Source organism: Protopterus annectens, chromosome 2.part2, assembly GCF_019279795.1.
Source record: "Protopterus annectens isolate FY-2018-M chromosome 2.part2, PAN1.0, whole genome shotgun sequence".
Lineage (NCBI taxonomy): Eukaryota > Metazoa > Chordata > Ceratodontiformes > Protopteridae > Protopterus > Protopterus annectens.
In genome coordinates, this window is record NC_056730.1 from 408,688,826 (window position 1) to 408,715,657 (window position 26,832).

Sequence of the window (26,832 nt, forward strand, 5' to 3'; positions counted from 1 at the left end):
GAGCTAGGGAGGGTTTGGAGGAAGGTGTATGAAGTTTATAGTTGCGAGAGAGAAGACCAAGTTTTTGGTGGAGATGTTTTTATACATTGTTGGATATGTATTTCGAATTTTAGTTCATCAATGATTACTCCAAGTAGTTTGGTATGGGGTGGGTTCAGGTTTGATAGTGTTGATGTTGAGGGAGGTGATGGAGAAGCAGGGTTTGTGCAGAGCAAGTGTTTTAGGAAGGAAGAGAAGGAGTTTAGTTTTTTTTTTATTTAGTATGAGTTGATTATCAGAAAGACCGGTTTCGACAGAGGTGAAGGTGTGTTGAGTGAGAGCTAGAAATTCAGGAATGCTGTGGGCAGAGGTGATGAGTGGAATCGTTGGCATATTGTAGAAGTATTGAGAGGTTAGTAACATTTTTTTTAGTGAAAATATTGAACAGGAGGGGGCCAAGGATAGATCCTTGAAGGACATCATTGTTTACTGGGAGGAAAGGGGCAAGGACAGTTTGCCAGTGAAAGGACTGCTGTCTGCTGGAAAGGTAGCTAGAAAGCCAGTTAACAGAATAGGTAGAGAGATGACAGTCAGAGTTTTTAGTTAGAAGTTTGGAAATGGAGACTGTATCAAAGGCCTTAGACAGATCAAGGAATAAACAGGGGACAAGCAAGTTATTGTTGTGGGCTTCAGCTACTGTTTGGATGAAAGAGAGTAGTGCAGTGGCTGTACTGTGATGGGGTCTAAATCCATGTTGGGTGGGAGTTAGGTGGTTGTTGTCAAGAATATGTTTGAGTAACTGAGTATGGATCCACTTTTCCAGGTTTTTGGATAGGGGGACAGGATAACAATGGATCTGAAGTTGGAAGGATCAGTAGAGTTTCCTACTTTGTGGAGAGGGATTGTGTAAAAGTATTTCCATATGTGTGGGACATGGCCTTCAGAAATGGAACGATTGATAAGTATAGATACAGGGTATGCAATAGACTGTGCAGGAACTTTAAGAAAGTAGGGGGGGTAGTTGGTCAGCAGAGAGGGAGCAAGGTTTAAGTTTATTTAGGAGAGATTTAATGATGGAAGTGGGAACTGGTTGGAAAGTGAAAGCATTGGGGATCAATTTGTTATGGGGTGATGGAGGGATTGAGTTAGTATTATTTTGTGTAAGTTTTTGGATTGTTTCTATGAAATAGTTGTGAAGGGAAGTGGCAGTTTCAGTATTAGTGTTGTGTGGGAAGGGGTTGTGAGTAGATGGGTTGCCAGGGTGAAGCAGGTTATTGATGGTGTTCCAGAATTTCTTTGGATTGTTATGTGGGCTACATTGGTTAGAGCAGAAGAAAGCTTTCTTATCTTTGTTGACTAGTTTTTTGGCCATGTTTCTGAGCTATTTGCATTTTTGAAGAAGGAGAGAGGATTTGTTTTTAACCCAGGCTTTCCAGGTACCATCTCTTTTGTGCATAATGGAGCAGGTTTGTTTTGTCTGCCAGGGGACAAAGTTAGATTTAATTTTGATTTTTCTAGAAGGGGCAATTGAGTCGTGTGTCAAGGAAAATTTTATTGAAGGATTCTACTGCCTCATTGAGAGGGAGGTGATATAGGAAGGACCATTTAATGCTAGAAAGTTTGGAGTTAAATGTATCTAGGTCAAAGTGGGTAAGGTCACGACATACTCTGTATGATCTTTTGATGAATGTTGGGTGAATCTATGAATATAGGTAGGGGAGTGGTCACTTATAGTTAGGAAGTATGCCAGGGTTGTGATAATGGGTAGGAAGTGAGGTAAGGCTCCAGTCAAGGATAGGTCCAGGTAAGGAGTTTTTGTTAGTTTGAGTAGGGGTAGATATGTGTTGGTGAAATCCATGGAGGTTGAGACCGTGAGTAGGGGATGAGGTAGACAGTTTAGACCAGTCTATGTTAACATGTCTGAGTATAATGATTTCGTAAGGGACATATTAGTGAACCAGGAGAGAAAGTTCTCTAGGACAGAAATAATATCACCGGGGGGGTATGTATATAGAGACTACAGCAAATCTTTTGTGAGGGTTAAGGTGACCGTTTACATTAAGAATTTCTGCAGGTGTAAAGCTGTGGACAGAGCTAGAGAGTGGGGAAAGGTTAAGTTGATCAAAGTAGAGGATGGCAACCCCCACCTCACCCCTCTTGTTGGTTCTATCTGAGCAAAAGATCTTGTACCCAGGAGGAAAGATTTCTGTATTAAAGATGGGAGGGTTAAGCCAGGTTTCAGATAGGATAAGGATGTGGGGAGTAGTGTTAGAAATCTAAGAGTGAAGTTCTGTTATCTTATTAACCATGCTTTGAATATTAACAGAGAAGATTTGTAGTGATTTGGGTGAGGGAGTGTTGGTATGAAGGGGTAGGTAAGGAGGAGAAGTTTGAGTTGAGATTTTGTGAAAAGTAGAGGCAGATGGTCCTGGATTGGGGTGGATGTCCCTGCCCAAGAGAAGTGTGCCAAAGAAATAGAAAAGATATGTGAGTAGGTTCAGAGTAGTAGGATGTCTTTGTTTTAAAGTAGTGGAGAGAGATGAATTTGGAAAAGTAGTAATTTTGAAGAGGTCAGAGGGTGAGATGGGAAAGAGATGGAGAGAGAAGATGTAGGTGAGAGGTAGTGTGGGTGCTAAAAGAAAAAGGAAAAGTAGGTGTAGGTGATTGGTAGAGTGGTGTATGGTAGGAAGTTGCTAGTGAAAGGAAGAAAAGAAAGGTGGCAGAAAGATAGAGAGGCCACCTGTTGAGAAATGTGGAGAAGATGAAAAAAGATTGGTAAGTGTAGAGGTGAAAGGTATTGTGCACCAGTAGGGAATATTAAGAAGAACGTGGGGTTACTGAAAAGATAAGATTACTGAAAAGATAAGATAACAAGATTATGGCAAGGAAGTATGTTAAGGGGAGGGGCAAAGGTAGATAGTGTGACAGAAGGGGGGATAGTGTGATGGTGAGGTAACAGAAGGGAGCGGGAGTTAATGGATTGGTTAGTGGAAAGGAAGGGGTATGGTATGGATAGTATAAATGTAATGAATGTGGAGGTGGGTGGGAGTGGGGGTAGGGGAGCAGAGTGAGCCAGAGTGAAACAAAGGGTGAACAGAGTGAGTAGGACCAGGTCGATTAGAGTGATAAACAGAAATGAAAAACAATCAGGCAAGCAGCAAAGGAGGTTTTAAAGAGAAGAGGGAAAACACTTGGAGCACTTTGAAAAAAAAAAGTAATAACAAGGAGAAGTCAGTTGTCTGCAGACTTTACAATGGATAAGAGAGAGAAAAAAGAACAGTGTGCTTAGTGCCACTAATCGGGAAAGAAAGGAGTTAAGCTATTAGAGTTCAAGGTGTTAGACGAAAGTTTGTTGTAGAGAGGGCTGGGAAAAGGAGGATGTAGAATGGGGTAGTGAGCAGCCATTACAGAGTTGAGCAGGGCTGGGCAACAGTTAAATGAACAGCAGTTTGTATGAACAGACTTTTAGGAATATAATTCCCTCTCTTTCTTGGCTTTTTCTTGGTAGAAGTTCAGGACCCCAGCAACCACGGTTTTACTGCATCAATGGCAGAACCTTAGGTGTGGGCACTCCACCTGTTGAGACAAGCAGCTACACCAAAAGGATTTTAAAAATGGCTCCTGTAGCTTAAGAAAGCTAGGTTAAGCTGTACTAGGTCTTGTGGGGGAGGGGTGGGACAGAATAGACCAGAAAAGGTGGTGGTTAGCCACTAGTATGATGAAAAGAGCTGGCCATGATTAGGCTGTAATTTGTCCTATGGGGGAGGGAGGATCATAATAGTCCAAAAAAGTGGTGTGGTAATGAATAGTATGATGAAAAGGGCTGGCCCTGATTTCACAGATGTGCAAGTCTACAGAAACAATCAGAAAAGGCAGTAGGTACTCTGGACTTGCTTGTTTTGCATACCTTTCTTATTGAAATGAAATAAACCACTTTTACTAAGGCATATGTGGGATTTAGGAAGTCCAGAAGGGTTTAGTAGTAGTAGAAAAGCAGCATATAAAGAGAGACTGGTGCTAGAAGTACAGAATGGGGGGGGGGGGCAGCTAATGCCCTGAAGCACAAGAAATACAACCACACAACACAAAAAGCTTCACCTCTTGAAAAACATCAAAGCACACCACCATAAAAGGAACAATGCAAGGAAATGCTATAAGCTTTTATTTTTCACGTTCTGGTACCTCGGCCTCTCGACTTCAGTGGAACAATTTACTACAAAAATTAACTTCCTTATATACCAAACTTTATTAGCAAATACATTCAATTAATTAATTAATCAAATTAAATATTTAATCTCACAATTAACTAATTTCCTTAAAGGGCAACCACACAGTGCAAAACCAAAACATTTAAAAAGGGGAAAAAAGAACAATATATATATATATATATATATATATATATATATATATATATATACAACAAAATACAATGAATTGAAAAGCAGCCACATCTGTATTTTGAGCATAAATATTCATGTGTACAAATGTATAAAAAACAATTATAATTTATACATGAAAATAACTTTGAATTTATTTTATATTTATTTCATATCATAATCACCTTTAACATAGTCCTATAAGTAAATATACTCATGACAAAATCCATCTTAACCTATCAAGTAACCAAAAACATACATTTTATAAAAATAACTGTTTAAATTTGTAATTATGTCACTAGTTAATTCTGATAGTTTTTAATACTACTATACTTATTCTTAAATTCTACTATATTAAGTTTTACAAAATTATGCCACTATCTAAATTCATTCCCATAAGACTTAATGTATGATAATTAATTATCATCCATATATCCCCTGGTTCAACCATTATGTGCTGATATAAAATGGTTAGCCACCGGGCTATCCATATTTTTCCTTTTTTATCTCCAATGTGTTCTAAAATCCGAACTTTTACCTGTCATTTGGTCTGCTGTATATACCACAATGTCTTAGGACAATCACATCCAATGACATAAATAACTCCACGAGTTACAATTAAATTTCTCTTTGGCAAAATATGATTGACCATTAATCTTGCTACCATGCAGGTTTTTGACCTTGTCACATACAGAACATTTCCCACATCTATACATGCCAATAGGTGTACCATCCCTAACCTCATGGATTTTTCTATTTAACAGTTCTTTAATATTATTGTACCTGCTGTATGAGAAGGTTATATGCTTGGGAAAAAGTTTTCCCAACATAACATCCTCAGTCACTATGCCCGAAAATTGCCTTATTATTCTTTCCAAAGTTATAGAAAAATTAGAAAACTTGGCTACAAAAAAAACAATGTTTCTTCTTGCAACCTATCTCCTTCTGCATAGTGACAATCTACTCTACGCACTTGTTTGCAAACCTTTCGCAAACCTTTTGTTGGGCTCTAGATAGTATCTCAGAATAACCTCTTGACAATAATCTTTCATGTACTTCACCCATGAAGATTTCTCTACATTCTTTTTCAGAGGTATTAAAGAATATTCTTCTGAATTTACCATATGGTAGTGCATTAAGTAAATGTGGGGGATGCATGCTATCAGCAAGCAAAAAATTGTTCACTGTACGATCTGTGTTGAAATTTGCCTTGCCCATTGATATAAAACTCTACATCTAAGAAAGCTATGTTGTCAATACATTGCCAAACAAATTTCAGCCCATGTGTATTGCCATTAAGATGTTCTATAAATTTATCAAACTGCAATTTTTCACCCCTACATACAAAAATAAGATCATCTATGTAACGTTTGTAGTACACAACATGATTCACATAAAATGTGATGCCCAAAGATACATATTTCTCCAGTAACTTTAAATCATAGAAAACAGTCACCTCCTTAGACATAAGTCGTTCTAATGCTGTAAAATTTTCCATGACAATATCATCTTCAGAAGTCGACCAAAAATCCGCACAGGCAGTCTTCCACTCTCTCTCTGTCTCTCCACCAGGAAATCAGCAAAAAGTATTCCATCACTATTAGTAGAAATAGTAGCACCGTCCCAACTCATGGTTGCATCAACCACAAGAAATACAACCACAAAACACAAAAAGCTTCACCTCTCGAAAAACATCAAAGCACATCATGAAAGGAACGATGCAAAGAAATACTATAAGCTTTTATTATTCACATTCTGGTACCTCGGCCCTTCGCCTTCAGCGGAACAATTTACTACAAAAATTCACTTCATTATATACCAAACATTATTAGCAAAAACATTCAGTTAATTAAATAATCAAATTAAATATTTAATTTCATAATTAACTAATTTTCTTAGTGCAGCCACACAGTGCAAAACCAAAACATTTAAAAAGGGGAAAAAGATATATATATATATATATATATATATATATATATATATATATATATATATATATATATATATATATATACACACACACACACACACACACACACACACAACAAAATACAATGAATTGAAAAGCAGCCACATCTGTATTTCATTTGATTATTTAATTAATTGAATGTATTTGCTAATAATGTTTGGTATCTAAGGAAGTGAATTTTTGTATTAAATTGTTCCATTGAAGGCGAAAGGCCGAGGTACCAGAACATGAAAAATAAAAGCTTATAGCATTTCCTTGCATCGTTCCTTTCATGGTGGTGTGCTTAGATGTTTTTCAAGAATGCCCTGAAGCAGTCAGGAAAAACAGTAGATACTTAGTTGTTTTGCATACCTTTCTTATGAAATAAAATAAAATAAAAAACACTTGTACCAGGAGTATGTGTAATTTAGAAAGACTATAATTTATAGGACAAAGGGTTTAGTATTACTAGAAAAACAGCAGGCCTTTCAAATAGTTAAACAGCATGCAAAAGGAGACTGCTGTTAGGAAGTACAGGATTGAGGCGGGGGGAGGGGGCAAGCTAACATCCATGGTGGAGTACTTTAGTTAAAAAATAGAAATTAAACAAGGGCTAGCTATTAATTTTGTCCAGAGGATAAAACATACTTTCTGTATATTTTGAAAATAACACTGATCCCAAAGAATCAATGAATTACATAGAAAAAAAATGGAAATTGTAGGAGCAATACATACAGAGTAATATTTTGGAGTAGGAGTGAGGTTTAAAGGAGGACAGGAACTGATATATTTTTATAATGCTGAATTAATGATAAATATACAAAAGAATACATGTGTATAATATTTGCAACTGTAAATATGTTAATATGGTTTTTCTTTTATCTAAATGTTTGTCTTCCTATGCCTTAAGAGATAACTCAGTAAACGTGTAATGTGCCTGCTTCCTTCAATGAATTGTGATTGTGATGGGATTACTCCCCCCACAATGACATTTGCTCATTCAGGTCCCTGCCCATATATGCCTGTCTGGCAGCCAGTCTACCTTGCTGTTTCATCTGTCCATTGGCAATACTGAAAATGGTCCACCTCCCCATCATGTCTCCCCCTGCCCACCAAAGAAAGGTGAGCAGACATCAGCTACTTTAAACACAATTAACACTTTTTCCATTTACTTGCAATATATATTACATGTTTTCTTTCTTTATATCAGCTGTCATTCAGTCTAACATTACATAAATTGCTCAATTCATGCCTTCCCTTAAATCTCACTACTCCTGAATATTATTCTGCATGCATTGTTTATGCGAATTCCATTTATTTTTAAGTAATTTGCTGTTTCCCTCTGCCAGCTCTTTTAAATATTTTACAGTATTCAGTACTTCCAATACAGATGGTTTAGTTTTTGATTTCCATTTTCTAGTAATGCTTTTTGAGAGCCAATATAATTAAACTTAAGACCTTACTATGTCTTGGAAATTCAGTTCAAAAGAATAATTTTCTTAGTTACAACCAATTTCTCCCCCAGTATTTCTAAGTACAAAATTTGACAAATCATTAGACTCCAAAAAAACATGTTTCAAATATTTTTTTCAAACATTTGCTATATACCTGAGAAAAATTTATTTTGAGGTCTGCTTGGAGCATGAAAATACCTAAAAATGCCTATGCAAACACATCCAAGCAAAAGTCCTAAATATCTTGACTTTCTTGTATACTCAGGAGCCATACATCCAGGAAGAATTGAGGGAGACGGAACAACAATCAGTAGGAGTAGAGACAGTAAGGACATTAAAAATACCCCCGTAACTAGTTAAGTTAATGTGAACACTGATATTGATGTTGTTAGTGTATGTTTGTTACCGAACCTAAGCGAGTCTTTGAGAAATTAAAATATACCTTATCCGGGTGTACCTGAAGTTGTTGATACTGTTTTAGAAAACGTCAAGTCATCCAAAGAATGTTTAAATTTGGCAAATGAGAATCTGCTACCTGATACCTCTGATTTTTTTAAGTCTGGTATCAGTGCCTTGCTCATGTGTATTGCAATTTAGTGATGTTATTTTGAATATTGTCCTCCTATTGTTCGGTTTGTAAACTGCTTTTCTAGTCTCTCTGTCTTCCCACTCTTTCCTAACATCCTCTAATTTATTTTTACATATACTTGCAATATTTTGTATGGCCTACTAATTATCCCTTTTTATAACAGCAGCTTCTGTTTTAGATTCAACTATAATGTTTACCAGAGCAGGTCTTTCACTTAGGGGATCCCCTATTCCTTTCTCTGTGTGTACAATATCAGTCTCTAGTCTGCAGTCCAGACTTCTTGACCTCATTCCTGTCTAGTTGTTTGCTCCTAGTACATTTGTTCCTTTTGCCATTTTTCCCCACTAAATTCCAGACCCCCTTCTCCATTTTTACTGGCATAATTTCCTTTCTTAATTCTAACTTTGGCTTAGTCCTTAGAATACTTTCTGCAACTGTCTCATATTTTGTGTGGTTATTTACTCTGTTCTATTTTACAGTTTCTCTGAAATTTGTCAAGTGTGTGATTAATTGTTTTCATTACAAGAGTCAAATTTTTGTGTTTTACAGTACCTGCATTTCCACTAACTATGGACTTTGGATATCTGGACCTATTTTCCAAGTCATCATCTTTCCTTTCATTTTTGGAACACAGCTGAGATCAGTTTTAACATTTATTTGTTTGTTGTTTCACTGCAGTTTTATAGTGCAGCAACAGTTGACTTGAATAAAATTATCTCATTAGACTTCATTTACTTCATCCAAGTCCATTTCTGTTCCTTGACTCTCCATGGTGGTACTTTCTTTTTTGTAATTCTCTCAAGAATTTCTAACTTTTCAAAGTAGTTTTGCAAATCTTTGAAAATAGGTTGCCATCTTATTAGAGGTCATACATTGCAATCCTTTACTACATGTTATCTCTGTTCCTTGAGTCAAATTTCCTTTTGTACCATGGTACTTTAATATTCAGCCTTAGCTCGCATGTTTTGCCTGTCTGTTCCCTACCACCCTGGAAGATCTCTGATGTGAAGTTGTTAAATCTCACCGTTTATTCTCACTGATTGGTTCGGAGCCGATCCTCGGCTCCGACACGGCTGATAGCAAAGCTCAAGGTTTGTCAGTAGCTCGAGACCAAGCCCCTTATCCCACAGTGCACTGCTGGAATTGCCTTAGATCTAGTTTGCCACGGCAAGAGAGATCTCGGTGATCCAGCTAGCTCGGACCATTTGTGAAAAAAATAGCAAGTTTTTGATAAAAATCTTTTTTCTCTTAGATATTTTTCATAAATACAGTTTGGCTGTTAGTGTTAAAATTATAATAATAGAGTTAGTTTGTAATAGTTAGTGCCCTGTTGGCTTAGTCGTTTTGTCTGGGCCTTTTAGCCCCATTTAGAGTTAATAATCACTTTTTTCTTCCAGTCAGGTTTTTCTCAGTGGGCCTGTTTAGCCCTGTATTTGTAATTTATAGTTTAACTCTATCATAGATGGTGCCCGGTGTGGGCGTAATTGCTTTCCTTAGTTAGTGTGGGTCTTTACAAAGAAAGGAAGGACTTCACCCTACTAGTTTTCAGTATACTGTTTTTTGTATTGTACTGTTTAGAGTATGTCGGATGACAAGGAAAAGTCCCATCCCAAATCGGGATTCAAGAAATGATGCCCAGATTGTGGGCAGAAAATGTCTGTCACTGATGGACACATTCAATGTGTGTTTACTGCCTGGGGGCTAAACACCTCCAAGACACTTGCAGCATTTGCCATTCCTTTTCTTTAAGAGTCCTCTTGGAGAGAAGGAGGAAGCTAATTGACAGGGGATTACTGCAGCATTCCTTTTCTGATTTGTTGAGTAGCCAGGAAGGTGCTAGCCGTTCTTCCAAATCCTCCAAATCTTCAAAATCTTCGGATCCCAAAGTTGCAAAAAAGGGAAGAACTTCAGGGGTTACAGGGTCATCGGTTCCACAGACCTCGGAACCATGTCTCCCTTTGATTTGGAGCCAGCTCCCAGTCTTGGAGCCAGTCTCTGAGGTTCCCTGTTCTCCTCTGCTCCAGTCAGCATCTTTAGTGCACTCATCTAAGTCTTCAGTCAGCCTTTCTGATTTGGACATGGATCGGCTAGTGCAGAAGCTTTTACAGGCACCAGGACTTGCCAAATTGTTGTCGGCCCCGACCATTTCGTCAGTGCCAAAGACCATTGAACCGGATTTGTCTACTCCTCCGAGTTATACTGGACCCTCTGAGCCAAAGGAACCTGAACCGATGATTGTCGAACCATTGGAGCCAACACCTGCACCGGTGTTATCGGCTCCATCTACTCTGATGTCCTCGGTGCCGTCCGAGGACTCTAGGAGCTGACGCTCTCCCATCGGGTCCGGGGGAGGATAGTCGGACCAATTTGTCGGTGCTGACTCTTCCTCTCGGGGCTTCGACTCGGATGAGCTCGGCTCCTACCTCGGGCTTGGAGCCCATGGTTTCGGTGCGGGAGGATCAGACAGTCATTTCGGGTCAGTCTACCCCTTTTCGTCAGAGCCATGGTGCCTTCGATGCTATGAGGAGAGTCCTGTCTCCCAAGACAGTGTCAGCATCGGTTCGCCCTTCCCTCTCCCCTCAAGCTCCTGTGTCTGCTTCTTCGTCCAGCGGTCCCCCTAAGTGTAGAGATCCTGAGCCTCAAGTACCCCCACAGGGCGCCCCCTGCTCTTTTGAGACCTCCCCAGATCCCCCCACTGAAGAGGTGCCCAGGAAGAGACTGTGCTAGAGGAGGCACTTAGACTCCCCACAGGAGTCTTTGACATCTGATACAGACTTGGATGAGTCAGAAGGGTCCCCTCGATCCCCCTCTGAGGATATCTCCTTTGCGGGGATATTAGAGATCCTTAGAGGGTCGATTGGCAGTCCAAGACCCTACTGAGGACGGGTCCGTGCTTTGAAGGCTTTTGGGTCTCAACCTTCCACTTCTTGAGTGTCTCCACCTTACGACGAGCTCGTGGAACTGATCTCTCATAAGGCGTGGGAGTCACTGGAGGCAATGAAACCTGTCACTCGCAAGCCAAATAAATTCATGTCTGCACCAGTGGACAAGCCCTTTTTGACCAAGGGAGTGCCTGTTGATGCCATGGTGGTAGCTGCAGCCACCAAAAAGGAAGTGTCTAAAACATCCGCATCTATCCATCCTCCTAACAGAGATTCTAGGACCATGGATAGATATGGGAAATGAAACAAAAAAGAAACGGCTGAGGGTAAAACCAAGGTGCAAAAAAATAAGTAAAAATATAAACACAATGCACCAAGGTAACACACAATAACGTTTAATGAAAACAAAAAGTAAAAGAGGTGAGCGCTTTCGCAACAATAGTTGCTTCATCAGACAAAGATCAAGTGAATAGCACTGCTTAAATAGGTAAAAAAAACAATTATCTCCTCAATTAATGATGTCATACACCAAACGTTATTTAAAGAGACAGTTACAACATGAGCATAGTAATGGTATGAATAAGATATAAAATGCTGAATAAATACTGCATAAAATACATTTGCATATGCATAAAATGTAATATAATAAAGGTAAAATAAAAATAATAAAAATGAACAATAAAAATTGTCAATGTTTAAGGCGTCTAGCTTTCAAGAATGGAATCAAAGAGGTGGTACCATTGAGGCCTGGGTATCTTTCTGCATTAAGTTTCAGTATCCGTTTCTGTTCATGGCTCTCTGTAACATTTTGTATATCTCCACCTCTCAGATTTCTATCTATGTGTTGCAAGACAAAGAATTTGAAGGAATGAGAAGAGTCTGTGCACATAACATGATTAGCAAGTGCATTTGTTTGCTTATTATTCCTAATGTCATGGATATGTTCTAAAATTCTGTCTTCAAAAAGCCTGTTAGTTTTGCCAACGTAGAAGGCAGGACATTGCTGGCAAAAACAAAAGTAAATGACGTCAGTAGTCTTGCAATCTGAATAAGTGTTGGAATGTAGTTTAAAATGTCTGGTTGGATGAATATATATGTTTTTACTGTAGATATATGGGCATGCACTACATGATCTACATGGAAAAGTTCCGTGACGGGTGGAAATGCATGTAGTGTTGCCTGGTTCACTGTTGCAAAGACACTGTTTAAGTGACCTATTGTTCCTAAAGCTAAAGCGTGGAGTATTGGCAATTGTGGCATTAAGGTTAGGGACCTCTTGTAACAGATGCCAATGTCTCCTAATAACATCAGTGTATTGGTTAATGTTACTAGCAAATTGGAACACAACTCTAAAATCATTACTAGTCGGAACGACATTATCAGCAGAATAATTCCTAGTAGATTGAAAGTATGGTCTTCATCTGGTATGTCTCATTTGCCAAGCATTGGAAATAGTCTTATCAATGTCAGTATCATGGTAACCCCTTTCCAGAAAATCAGATTTTAAACTGTTAAGTGCAATCTCTGCATCCTCATCTTTATCATGTAGTCTTAAGGTCCTAAAGACTTGGCCTTTAAGTACATTCTTAGGTATAGCTAGGGTGCAAGCTGGATTTATGTAAAAGTGTATTCTTTCTGGTCGGTTTAAAATAAATAGTACTATTAAACTGATTTAAATTAGACCTAGTAATGTGTACATCAAGAAAATTGATGTCAGTGGCAGAGATCTGGTGAGAAAATCTCAAAAAATCAGTGGTGGTGTGTAGGTATTGTAATAATGAGGTCAAGTCCGAACCATTACCTTTCCATAACATGAAGACATAGTCTACAAAACGTACATACCATAGTACTTGTCCTAAGAAAGGATTCTTGTCAGATAGAATGTTAACTTCTTCCCAGCAAACTAAGGCAAGGTTGGCGTAGCTGTTGGCAGAGGGAGTCCCCATGGCTACGCCAACCTTCTGTAAATAAAACTGTTCTTGGAACATAAGAATAACAATGTTATTTTCCAAGATAATTTCTAGTAAACTGCAAATCAGTTGAATTTTGGTATTATTAAAACACTTGTTAACTGTCAGAAACTTTCTTGTCATTTCAATGCCCCATGTATTGGGTATGCTGGTGAATAGTGATTCTATAGCCATGGTAACCAAGACAAAATCTAAATCCGTATCAATGCTATCCATTCTGTTATATAACCTTGTTAAGAACATCTTGGTATCCCTTAGTATAGTATGACAATTCTCTAAATGGCCATGTAGGCTGCCTTCAACATATATAGAAAGGGGTTCAGTGCACCAGCCAGCCCCTGAGACTGTGGGCCGCATTGGTGGTGTGTAAAGATCTTTATGGACCTTAGGTAGACCATAAATACTAGGGACAACAGGTTTAGTAATATTAAAATATTTAAAAAGTGGTTCATCAATTAAACCAGTAATAAGTAGATCAAAAAGGAAAAACGAAACTTTAGCAATAATTGCATTTACAGCAGGTTTAGAAATGCACTGGTATGTATCAGTGTTTAATAAAAGTTTTTCCATTTGTTGTAAGTATAGTTCTTTATCTAAGAGAACTATACCACCACCCTTATCTGCTTGTTTAATAACCAGAGTGTGTAAATTCCTTAATTCTTTCAGAGCTCTCTGCTCTTCTAAAGTCAAATTACAAAAGGAGTAATCATTGCTATCAGATACACTTATTTCTCTGAATGTAGTTTCACATATATCAATAAATCTTTGAACCCCAGGTGGAGTAATTGGTATAAATGTTCTAGGTTGTTTGTAAATATTTTGCACATTGTCTGTATTTACTGGAAACATACATTTCAAAGATAAATTTCTCCCTAGTAGCCTTAGATCTTTCAACATTTCAGTTATATCTGCCTTCCTCGCAGGTACAAATGATAACCTTTTATTTAGTACATTAAATTGTTCAGGATTAAGTTCAAAAGAGGAGATATTAATAACCAGACCTGTAGTTATATGCACCTCCTCTTGTGTAGTTGAACTGTTCCTTCCATCTGGTTGGTCCTGGATATGTGTCCATTGTGCGGAAGACTCTTCGTTTGAGTTCTGAAAGGAAGTGCTGCCTTTAGAGTGAAGTTGCCCTTCTTGGTGTCTAAAAAAACGCTTGCAAGCTTCACTGGAAGCCAAGATTATCCATCGTGGTCTCAGAATACTCAACATGCCTACTTATGAAGAAACCTATCCTGTCTTACTACGTAAATGACAAGAGCTTAACTTACAGTTTAGCTCCAAATACATGGAACTTTTATTGGAATTTTTTTCACCAATTGAACTTGAGCTGAAAGCAGAAATCATTGCTTTAGAGTCCAATATTACTGAGAGTTTCTCACCAGATATTACCATCAATAAGATGAGCCAGGTGCAAGATAGTATAATCATTTATGAAAAAAAGTTGCAAACAACTAAACTATCTAAATTAAACAGAGATAAATGTGACTTTGCTAATAATGTTTTCTCATGGCCCAGAGAAAACATGCATAGAACAACTCAAGGGAACCTTATGCCAAATAGCGCTCACAGCATCGCTTTAAATGAGCGCACAACTAGAGCTACCACTTCCGGTACTATTTCCGGTTCCTCTACTGATCTGGCAGCTGCAGCGAGAGTGCTTTCAAACGCTGCATGAATTGATAGCGTTCAGCAGGATGTAGCTATTTTATCAAATGATAGCAAGATCTCTAACAACGTTAAAGAAAAAGCTGGACATAAAACGAAGAATATACCTCTACCGACACCATCTGCAGCATCGTACATTTCTAATAACTCTGCAACTGTGGATTCTAATTTAAAGGAGAGCAGAAACGATGCAACCGTTTTTTTAGACACCACCAAGAAGGGCGACTTCACTGTAAAGGCAGCACTTCCTTTCCTAACTCGAACGAAGAGTCTTCCGCACAATGGACACATATCCAGGACCAACCAGATGGAAGGAACAGTTCAACTACACAAGAGGAGGCGCATATAACTACAGGTCTGGTTATTAATATCTCCTCTTTTGAACTTAATCCTGAACAACTTAACGTACTAAATAAAGGGTTATCATTTGTACCTGCGAGGAAGGCAGATATAACTGAAATGTTGAAAGATCTAAGGCTGCTAGGGAGAAATTTATCTTTGAAATGTATGTTTCCAGTAAATACAGGCAATGTGCAAAATATTTACAAACAACCTAGTACATTTATACCAATTACTCCACCTGGGGTTCAAAGATTTATTGATATATGTGAAACTACATTCAGAGAAATAAGTATCTGATAGCAATAATTACTCTTTTTGTAATTTGACTTCAGAAGAGCAGAGAGCTCTGAAAGAATTAAGGAATTTGCACACACTGGTTATTAAACAAGCAGATAAGGGTGGTGGTATAGTTCTCTTAGATAAAGAACTATACGTACAACAAATGGAAAAACTTTTATTAAACACTGATACATACCAGTGCATTTCTAAACCTGCTGTAAATGCAGTTATTGATAGTTTCGTTTTTCCTTTTTGATCTACTTATTACTGGTTTCATTGATGAACCACTTTTTAAATATTTTAATATTACTAAACCTGTTGTCCCTAGTATTTATGGTCTACCTAAGGTCCATAAAGATCTTTACACACCACCAATGCGGCCCAGTCTCAGGGGCTGGCTGGTGCACTGAACCCCTTTCTATATATGTTGAAGGCAGCCTACATGGCCTTTTAGAGAATTGTCATACTATACTAAGGGATACCAAGATGTTCTTAACAAGGTTATATAACAGAATGGATAGTATTGATACGGATTTAGATTTTGTCTTGGTTAGCATGGATATAGAGTCACTATTCACCAGCATACCCAACACATGGGGCATTGAAATGACAAGAGAGTTTCTGACAGTTAACATGTGTTTTAATAATACCAAAATTCAATTGATTTGCAGTTTACTAGAAATTATCTTGGAAAATAACATTGTTACGTTCCAAGAACAGTTTTATTTACAGAAGGTTGGCATAGCCATGGGGACTCCGTGTCAACAGCTACGCCAACTTTGCCTTGGTTTGCTGGGAAGAAGTTAACATTCTGTCTGACAAGAATCCTTTCTTAGGACAAGTACTATGGTATGTACATTTTGTAGACTGTCTTCATGTTATGGAAAGGTAATGGTTCGGACTTTACCTCATTTTTACAATACCTACACACCACCACTGATTTTTTGAGATTTTCTCTCCAGATCTCTGCCACAGACATCAACTTTATTGATGTACACATTACTAGGTCTAGTTTAAATCAGTTAAATAGTACTATTTATTTTAAACCGACCAGAAAGAATACACTTTTACATAAATCCAGCATGCACCCTAGACATATACCTAAGAATGTACTTAAAGGCCAAGTCTTAGGACCTTAAGACTACATGATAAAGATGAGGATGCAGAGATTGCACTTAACAGTTTAAAATCTGATTTTCTGGAAAGGGGTTACCATGATACTGACATTGATAAGACTATTTCCAATGCTTGGTAAATGAGACATACCAGATGTAGACCATACTTTCAATCTACTAGGAATGATTCTGCTGATAACAATGTTCTGACTAGTAATGATTTTAGAGTTGTGTTCCAATTTGCTAGTAACATTAACCAATACACTGATGTTATTAGGAGACATTGGCATCTGTTACAAGAGGTCCCTAACCTTAATGCCACAATTGCCAATACTCCACGCTTTAGCTTTAGGAACAATAGGTCACTTAAACAGTATCTTTGCAACAGTGAACCACGCAACACTACATGCATTTCCACCCGTCACGGCACTTTTCCATGTAGATCATGTAGTGTATGCCCATATATCTACAGTAAAAACATATATATTCATCCAACCAGACATTTTAAACTACATTCCAACACTTATTCAGATTGCAAGACTACTGACGTCATTTACTTTTGTTTTTACCAGCAATGTCCTGCCTTCTACGTTGGAAAAACTAGTAGGCCTTTTAAAGACAGAATTTTAGAACATATCCGTGACATTAGGAATAATAAACAAATGCACTTGCTAATCATGTTATGTGCACAGACTCTTCTCATTTCTTCAAATTCTTTGTCTTGCAATACATATATAGAAATAGAGAGGTGGAGATATACAAAATGTTACAGAGAGCCATGAACAGAAATGTATACTGAAACTTAATGCAGAAAGATACCCAGGCCTCAATGGTACCACCTCTTTGATTCCATTCTTGAAAGCTAGACGCCTTAAACATTGACAACTTTTATTGTTCATTTTTATTACTTTTATTGTTACCTTTATTATATTACATTTTATGCATATGCAAATGTATTTTATGCAGTATTTATTCAGCATTTTATATCTTATTCATACTGTTACTATGCTCATGTTGAAACTGTCTCTTTAAATAACTTTTGGTGTATGACATCATTAATTGATGAGATGATTTTTTTTTACCTATTTAAGCAGTGCTATTCACTTGATCTTTGATGAAGCAACTATTGTTTTGAAAGCACTCACCTCTGTCTTTTACTTTTTGTTTTCATTAAACATTAGTGTGTGTTACCTTGGTGCATTGTGTTTATATTTTTAGATATGGGAAATGCATGTTTAGTTCAGCTACTTTTTCTCTGCGATCACTGAACTATTTAACCCATTTTACGAGACTACAAAGAGATCTCCTGAAAAAGCTAGGAGATACTTTGCAGGGCACGGTAGCTGCAGGGGTTTCCAACAAAGTCAACACACAGCTCACTACCCTAAACTCAGTTGTGAACTCGTCCATGCGTCTCATATCTTATGCAGCTGATAGTTCGAGTAGAGCCGCTAGTTCGGGCATTGCTCTGTGAAGATAAGCCTGGATGCGTCTCTGTTCCTTTGCGGAACCCTTTAAGTCTTCCTTTATCAACACCCCATTCGATGGCTCATCACTGTTTGGGCCTAAAATAAAGGAAACTTTAACCAGGTGTGAGCAGGAAGGCAAGACCTTATCTGCCGTTGGAGTCCGTTTTTCTACCCCTACTTGGCCCTACCCCAAGGGCCCTAGGGGAGGGAAAATGTAGTTCCGAAAAGCACAGGGAGACTTTCATGACACACGTGGAGAAATCCCCTCTAGAGGCAGAGGGAGGGGGTTATAATGGAAGATGCCGTCCCCGCAGCAGAGAGGGTCCACAGCAACAGGGTGACAGGGGTCAGTTCTCTGGTCAACCCTACCAGCGCCCCTGAAAGGGGGCCCGGCTGTTCGGCTCTGGAGGCAGTCGGGGGTCGCTTGTCTTTGTACCCAGAAGCCTGGCTAAACATAACATCAGATACATGGGTACAAAGCATCATTTCCAGAGGATATTTCATACCGTTCTCTTCCCCTCCCATTCCTGTAAACAGAATCCCAGATGTTCCACCCAGTCTCAGGGAACAAGCAATCGTAGAGGTCCACAAATTGCTAGAAAGAGTCATCCAACCAGCCCCAGCAGACCAAGTTGGATTCGGAACTTACTCAATATTCTTTTTGGTACCAAAGAAAACTGGACTGGAGACCTATCTTGGACCTCAGCAGACTCAACCAGTTCGTAAAGAAACAGAAGTCCATTCTTCCCTTCCTAGGGAAAGGCAATTGGATGTGCTCCATAGATCTCAAGGACGCGTACTGTCACATAAAGATGAACAGATGCTCCAGAGATCACCTGCATTTCCAGCTGGGAGCCAATCATTACCAGTTCCGAGCCCTGCCCTTTGGTCTCACTACAGCCCCCAGAGTGTTCAAATGCATGGCAGTGGTCTCGGCTCACCTGAGGCGTCTAGGATTCCAGGTGTTTCCATACCTAGACGATTGGCTCCTCACCACTACCACCAGGCATCAATTGACTCAGGCAACACAATACACTCTGACACTTTGCCATCAGTTAGGCATTACAATCAACTTAGAAAAGTCTGCCTTATCGCCATCGCAGCAAACCGTTTTTATAGGAGCAGAGTTAGATACCTCAACTACCACTCTACGTCTTCCAATCGAAAGAGTCTCACTTCTCCACCAACACGTCAGCTCACTGGTGTCAAAGAACAAAGCTACAGCAGCAGAGGTCTTGAAGGTGCTAGGTTTGATGGTGGCAGCATTCCTGGCTATACCACTCGCAAGGATACATATGCGAATTCTTCAATGGCTCCTCTTTGCTCGGTGGTCTTACCAGAAACTACCGATGCACCACATGATTCTCATCACAGATTCTTGCAAGAGAGACCTTCGTGGTGGTTGACGTCTCCATGTCACAATCGGAAGACCCTTTGTCCCCCCCCCAGTAGCCACTGTGACCACGGACGCTTCCGTGATAGGGTGGGGGGGCATTTTCAGGGAAAGACTGCCCAAGGCACATGGACGGATTAAGAGTCACATCTGCATATCAATGTTCTGGAGTTGAGAGAAGTACTTCTGGCATTGCAGTACTTTCAGGACTCTCTTCCGCTAGGAACTGTTGCAATTCAGACGGACAACAAGTCTGGTACTTGAACAAGCAAGGTGGAACCAAGTCATACCTCCTTTGTCGAGAAGCCCTCAGGGTCTGGCAATGGGTTGTGTCGTCCCAGCATTTTCTGTTAGCAACGTACATCCTGGGGAAATCCAACGTGATAGCGGACAAGCTAAGCAGGGCGATATTGCTCCCTTCACGAGTGGTCTCTCAAACAGCAGGTTGCGGAGTTGGGCCAGCCTTGCTGCGACCTCTTTGCCAGCCACATCAATTCAAAATGCAGAATATACTTTGCCCTAATACCACCTCCGGGACATCCCCCAAGAGATGCACTTGTACACGATTGGCCCCCGGGTCTCCTTTATGCATTCCCACCCTTCCCATTGATACCCAGATTTTTACAGAAAGTTAAATCACTGGGAATGACTGTTATCCTCATAGCCCCCTACTGGCCTCGACAGATTTGGTTCCCGTTTCTCCACCATCACCTGTTGGTAGATCCATGGATCCTGGACCCAGTTCCGGACCTTCTGACGCACCCGTCAGGGGACCTCCATCCTTCCCTGCAGTCCCTGAAACTGACTGCTTGGTTAATCCACTTCCCCTAATTGCCAGGCTTCATTCAATTTCAGAAGATACAAGACTAATTCTGTTGTCTTCTCACAAGCCATCCACCAGGAAATTATACTGCAGTAAGTGGAAAAGGTTCTCAATTTGGGCCAGCACACAGAAAATTGACCCTTTCTGAGCTCCGCTATCGTCCATTTTAGAATTTTTGACAAAGATTTCTAAGGAAGGGGCAGCAGCTGCTACAGTTCGAGTCCAGTTAACTGCCGTCTCAAATATCCACCTTGGATTTGGTGGCTCGAATGTTATGGGCCATAAGTTATCTAAAACTTTTTTTAAAGGTGTTCTTCACATGACACCTCCTGTCAAAATTCCTTATTCTCCCTGGAATTTGAACTTTATGCTGTCTCAGATTATTCTCCCCCCTTTTGAATTAGCATCTTCTTGTGATCTCAGATATTTATCCTGGAAAACTATTTTTCTAGTGGCCATTACTTCTGCCTGCAGAGTGTCAGAACTCCAAGCATTATCTGTCAGACCACCTTACATGATTTTCCATGCTGATAGAGTATCTCTCAGAACAAACCCCTCATTTTTGCCTAAAGTCTGTTCTGAATCCAATATCAATCAGGTCATTGAGCTGCCAGTCTTTTTTCCCAACCACTCTAACAAATTGGAATACATGCTGCACAAACTTTTGTACACAGACAGCTCAGATTTTATCTTGACAGAACTAAGGATATTAGGAAATCAGATCAACTTTTTGTATCCTTCTCAGAAGCCAGAAAAGGTAATCCAGTGGCTAAAACAACTATATCTAAATGGTTATCAGATTGTATATCCTTTGTGTATGCGAATGCGAGCATGCCATTGACACACACACCTAAAGCTCATTCTAACAGAGACGTTTCTACGTCTTCTGCCTTTCAAGCTAAATTGCCCCTTGACAGTTTTTGTGCTGCAGCCACGTGGTCTAAGCCTCATACCTTTATCACACATTACAAAGTAGATAAGGCTTCCAGGGACAGGTCTTCTTTTGGTTCCACGGTACTGAAAAACGTACTTCCATGAGCCACTGAAGATTGAGGGTGCTAGGGACGCTACCCATCAGTGAGAATAAACGGCGAGATTTAACAACTTCACATAATCAAGTTATGTACATACCATAACGTTCCATGTGAGTTGTTTATCTCGCCTTTATTCTCACGTCCCTCCCTCCTTCCCCCTCCTGGATGACAGTAGACTTAAAGGCTAGTACTATCCTGGCTCCTCAGTACTTCTTTTCTTTGGAAAGTGTTTCCCTTTTAGAGTAGGGTAAAGATATATGCATGTATGTATGTGTGTGTGTGTGTATATATATATATATATATATATGTATATATTTGCAGCAAACAAGATCTGAGGTAATTCCAGCAGTGAATTGTGGGATAAGGGGCTTGGTCTCGAGCTACTTGCAAACCTTGAGCTTTGCTATCGGCCGTGTCGGAGCCGAAGATCAGCTCCAAACCCACTAGTGAGAATAAAGGCAAGATAAACAACTCACATGGGACGTTATGGTAAGTACATAACTTCTTTTTACTGGTTGTGATTGTTCCCATCTTTTTCCCTACTGCAGAAGGACCTGTAAAGGTATGACAGCTAGCTACATCAGTTGATGTTTGAGGGGGCCTTTATCATTTTGTTCTTTCCCTTCATCTTCATTTGATGGTCCTCAACCTGATTTGTGTTTAGAGTCTATGCACATTTGACACATTTATATTCTTTATTTTTTATGCAGGTTATTTTTTCTAGTCCAATTTACTGTTGTGCCATTGGGGCAAAACTAGGGAACACAGTACAGCCTCTTTACTGGGTGCAGTAATGCTGTGGGATGCAGCAATAGTTGGGTAAGTGCACTTTAGATTGTGGGAGATGGAAGTAAGAGTTTTGTGAAGAGATGCTTCTTAGAAATTTTATAGCTGTTACCCACTACAGTAGGTGATATTGTAGATGTATTGAGGTGGTGAGTATACATCTGTTGTAGCTGGAGAGTAATTGAGCTGTTTTACATACCCATGTACCACTTTCTGTGTAGTAGTTGCTACAGTAGTATGTGACTTTGCAAACATTAGTTCCTTTTTTCACAATATTTACTGCATTTGTTGACTTCTAGTACTAAATAAAAAACTCATTGGTGTCGCGCATTTCATGTGTACATTGAATATAAAGTTCCACAATTACTTGGTTAAGCTGGATTCATGATTATTCATTGAACGATTATCAAGTGGAAAAAATGTACTAACAAAATTTGGCACTTCAAACACTTTCAGCGAACACACTTTCAAGCTTTTTCTGTAAGGGGCAAACCCTATCCTGCAACACTGTGTGGGAGGAGACCCCCACTCCACCCCCAAACATATGTAAACAGACTCCACGGTCACACAGCGATGAAAGTGGAACACCTCCCATTCACTGAAAGTGACTTTCATTGAGAAAGCCATTGCGCTGTCGTCCATCAAAGAATAATCAATTTCCATTAAATTTAGAGATGTTGAAGAATTAGTTGAATGTAGACATTCTGTCTGGACTTTGGTAGCCCAGTGAGCTAGTACTTCAGAATGAACCCTGTGATGTCTTGTACAACCCCACAGAGCAAATGTCAGTTAGAAGGAAGTAACTTCTTTATGAATAACCAGTCCTCCACAGAGGTAGGCCAGGTTAGGAGCTTGAATTTCAGCATTATTCCATGTGCATTACTAGCACTTGTAGTGCAGTATCTTTTTATGAGGCTTTGACTTGGTTCAGTAGAAACAGGCAGGGATAACCTAAAGGTTATTTCTTGACAAAGGAATCTTGCATTTTTTTTAGATAGTATGATGAATGTTGTCAGTGGAATGCAACTAGGAAAGAAGGAAGGGAGACAAACTGCCATTCAATAAACAGAATTACAATTCTTGAAACTTTTAACTGGGATCAATGTCTAACTTGTATCTTCTAGTCCTTAGCATTATTTGTTTAGTTCATTATATCTTAGTATCAGTACCCTTACATTCAGTTGTTTGCCTTCTTGAAAATATGGCATATCAGAAACACATTCCTGAAAATGAGTAGTGAAAATGTTTTGCAAACTGCTGTGATGACATAGTTTGCGTTGTTAAAAATAACAGTTACACTGGTTTTGAAATTTATTTTATCTGAACTGACAGGCAACATTTTATACCAACAGTTGTTAATTGTTTGAGCCTTTTTTTCCCGTTTCAGATATCTCTCCCACGGAGAGGAACAGAACATGCACAGTATGGAATACAGCCGAAGATTTCAACAAGGCTAATTATTTTGTTGTCTAGGTATTCTGAGTAGAATTTTTTTTTATTTGTAAATAAAAATTTCCCTTTTGAAAACAAGTTCAGTGGTTTCCTTTTGTAACAAAATATAAAAGTTTTTATCAATCTGAGAGTTATTACTTTGACAGTTCTTCACAATTTAATCAGTATATGTGATGAATCACTGGATGAATTATGACCGGCTAAAATATGCTTTTTGATACATTCATAGCTTAATGTCTGAGCATTTGCATTTATAGTGGGACAGTTCCTCACTGACTGTTCACAAAAGGTGTTTTCTTTTTTCTACTGCCACGCACAGCTCTGTTGCAAGCTAGATTACCATCACAGAAATTTATCTGCATTGTTTAAACCTTTGTGGCCACCGTAAGGATTAGCTGTATCTTTCATAACTTATTAGAATTAAGCTACTGGCAGATATCAGACCATTTGGCCTGATTTTCAGAACTTTCAGATGTCTGCATGCAAGGCAAGCCTTTTCCATGATGCAGTCATCAGTAGGGTATATGTTATAAATGGGTGAAGTGCCCTCCCTCTTACTATCCTTTTTCACTTTGAACAATTGGAATGTTGTGGTATGATTGTATCTTTATTAATATAGGTCTTGGTTGCTTTCTCATGGCCACGTTTGGCACATACACTTGATGTTACCTTTCACTTAACAAATCCTGTTGTGAAATACCAGTCCAGTTGCTCATTTGTGTTTTCATAAAATTAATAGTCTCTTCCTTCCAATTTCTCTGGTATGTAAGGGAATCTCAGGTTTTGTGTGTTCGCTCTGTCTTCTACAGCTATCATTTTTTTTAAACTGTTGTTCTTGATAAACCTCTTACTCAGCCAGTTTTGTCTTCATTTCAGCCTTTGAGATTTTGCAGTTTTATCAATTCACCTGAATAGCTAGTTAAAGCTTCTATTTTTCCAACCTTTTGTTATTTGAATTGATAGATTCCTTTGGTGATTTATTTATTTAAATCATCTCTCAGTAATTTTTTCCTGTAAATTCATGGAAACCCTTTCTTGTACCCTAGCTGAAGTTTGAACTGCATTTTGCTGAACAGCTGCAGGATTCTTTTTGGCCAGAGTTTTCTCTCCACTCTTTCTGGTTGATTTTATTTCAGGTTCTCTAAATTTCTTCATTGCTGGCATCTAGGCAGTGTGTTTACTAGCCAGTAACTGAAGTTTACTTAAAATGACAGTTTGTGTAGCTATTTCTCAATTTCTGTTTTCACACTGGGAGAGCTGAAATTAAGGTTTTGATCAGTGTGTTACCATCTTGAAAGTCTGAAGCCTCTGAAACATTGGTAGAATTATTGCAGACTATATTCAAGGACCCAATGACAGATGTATGAACCATGTTCGGACTCTCAGTGGGAGTAGATGTTCTTCAGAGTTCAGTTTTGAGACCACTGCTGTTCATACTGGTGATATAGAGCATTTAGCAAAGAGGTCAGAGGGGACAGATCAACAAAGCTTCTGTATGCAGAGGATGTGGCATTATGAGCAGACTCTGAAGTGGAATTTCAGCCAGTGATAGGGGATTTGAATGCAAAAATGAAAACATATGGGATGAAACTGAAACTTGAATACAGATAAAACAGTTGTCATGTTATCAAGTAGGGGAATCAGAAGCAGCTGGAAATCAATATAGAAGGGAAATATTGGAACAGGTTAACAGCTTCAAGTATGTTGAAGGTGTAATTGAGGCAGTAGGAAATCTTATCCATGTACCCACAACCCTGGTAAAATATTACAGTGGATTTTTGGGTGTTAAGGATAATCATCAGAGGATATTCCATCCTGTTTTTTTTATTCTCCAAAAAAGAAAAGAAAGATTCCTGATGTTCTACCCAGCCAGTTTGTAATCTGCAACGACAAGAGATTTTCAAGCTGCTAGAAAAAGTCATCCAACAGGTCCCTGAGACCAGTTGGGATTCAGACTCTATTCTAGGTTATTTTTAGTTACAGAGAAGACATGGGACCTCTGGCCCATTTTGTACCCAAGTCATCTCAATCAGTTCGTACAACAATGTTCCTGATGGTCACGGCACAGCCCATATTGACTCTTCTGAGGAAAGACAATTGGATCTGCTCTTTAAATCTCCAAGATGCCTACTATCACATTAAAATAGAGTTGGCTGTCCAGGCAATTTCTTTATTTCCAGCTGGGATTCTGTCAGTTTCAGTTCAGAGCACTGTCATTCAGTCTCATCACAGCTGCCTAGGTGTTAACAAAATTTATGGCAGTAGTAGCAGCTCATTTCTGACTGCAAGGAATCCATGTATTCCTGTACCTAAATAATTGGCTCCTCACTGCTACTTCCAGAGGTGATCTGGTTCAGCATTGAGACCTCTTTCTGCACCTTCTGCAGAAATTGGGGATTACAATCAGCCCAAACGTCAGCTGTCCCCCACACAGCACATAGTTTTTTGAATGTCATCTCAACACAGTCCTTCAAATTGCTAAGATTCCAAACACCAAAGTAGTGTCTTTGTGTAGTGGCCACACAGGTCATTCAACATCCCTTTCCCCAAGCAAAGTTAATCCTTCATTTGCTAAGGTGGATGACCTCTACACTTTAGTTTCCCCTGCAAGGTACCGCATGAGAGTACTTCAGTGTCGCACTCAGTTCAGTGGTCACAAAGTCTTTACCCCTTCCATACCAAGATTTGCCTCACACAAGTTTGCGGAAATCATATAAAATGATGGATAATCTCCCCTTAGTATCTGAAGGGAGTACCTTTTACCCATCCAGTCCCTGGGTCAAAGTTACGATGGATGCTTCCCTTCTGAGATGGGGGGGGGGGTACTGGATGCTTCCCTTCTGAGATGGGGGGGCATTTCAGAGAGAAGACATTTCAAGGTGCTTGGTCACACCGAGAAGCCAACCTTCACATCAGCATCTTGGAGATGAGAGAGGACCTCCTAGCATTGCAGGCATTCCAGGATCCCCCCCCCCCCTCCGAGGGTATGACTTCCATTCAGACAGACAGCATGGCAGTAGTCCAGCATATCAACAAATTGGGGGGATGCATTCATACCCATTTTCCTGGGAAGCCATGAGAATGGGACAGTGGGCAATGTCTTCCCATCATTTGCTTATAGCAGTGCACACCCGGGGAAAGTCAAATGTAGTATTGGACAAATTGAGCAGGTCAGTTCTCATACCTCGTTAGTGGTCCCTCAGATATTGGCAATGTAGATTTTCAGCCCCTGGAGCCAACCTTGCAATAATCTGTTCACATTGTATCCAG

General features: G+C 39.3%; 1 long non-coding RNA gene across 1 annotated transcript in view; it reads left to right on the plus strand.

The window, feature by feature from the left end:
- LOC122795649 overlaps positions 1–23,640 on the plus strand; it is a 299,581-nt gene extending 275,941 nt beyond the window's left edge. Inside the window, exon 3 of the long non-coding RNA XR_006363842.1 lies at positions 23,498–23,640. This is a non-coding gene — a long non-coding RNA (uncharacterized LOC122795649). The remainder of the gene's footprint in view (positions 1–23,497) is intronic.
- Positions 23,641–26,832: the final 3,192 nt, after the last annotated feature.